The sequence below is a fragment of the Dendrobates tinctorius genome, unplaced genomic scaffold, assembly GCF_039654945.1.
Source record: "Dendrobates tinctorius isolate UK_male_01 unplaced genomic scaffold, ASM3965494v1 ptg000240l, whole genome shotgun sequence".
NCBI classification, from domain to species: domain Eukaryota; kingdom Metazoa; phylum Chordata; class Amphibia; order Anura; family Dendrobatidae; genus Dendrobates; species Dendrobates tinctorius.
Window position 1 is genome coordinate 319,981 of NW_027361907.1, and position 777 is coordinate 320,757.

The window sequence follows — 777 nt, forward strand, 5'->3', positions numbered from 1 at the left end:
AACAATGCATATTTGGTATAGTTTGTGACAGGATCAGCAAAAATACCTGCCCAGGCCTCCAGACAAATGCACTGTCAGTATGCAGCAGGCCCAGGTAGTTAAAATGGCAGTAACACAGGTGCAAGAATACTAATGAAACAACTACTCACGGCCTACCAATCCATGGAGGGGTTGGCTGCCCAGTATGTTGTTGCACAAAAAAAAACTTATTTGCGGTTCTGCTCACACAAGGGTAATGCACGGCATCCAGGTTAACAGCCTATTTGTGACGCCCACACTATTAGATCAGGCGGGCTGCCCAGCACCATCTAAATGCATCCCTTGTGAACAGACACCACAGTTTACAAGGTCAAATGAGCCTGAAAAAAAAAAGTGCAGAAAAACACAAAAATGTGAGGTATTAGTTGATATTTTGGCCAAGATTGTGTGAACAGAGCTGCATACAAGACTTTTTTTGTGCAACAACATACTGGGCAGCCACCCCCTCCATGGAAAGGTAGGCCGTCAGTGGTTGTTTCATTAGTATTCTTGCACCTGTGTTACCGCCATCTTAACTACATGGGCCTGCTGCATCCTGAATTTTGGGAGGACTTTTAGTCCTCTTATAGTTGCTTTGTTTAGTGATAGGATCAGCACAAAGGAAGCTTGCAAAGGTGGTAAATAAGTTATATATAGAAAAACAAAAGGGGGGGTAACGAAGTGCATTTAAGATATCTATAAAATTGCAGTGGCTACTGTTTTAATAAAAAAGTTACTCTTTAAAAGAAAAAGGCTTCA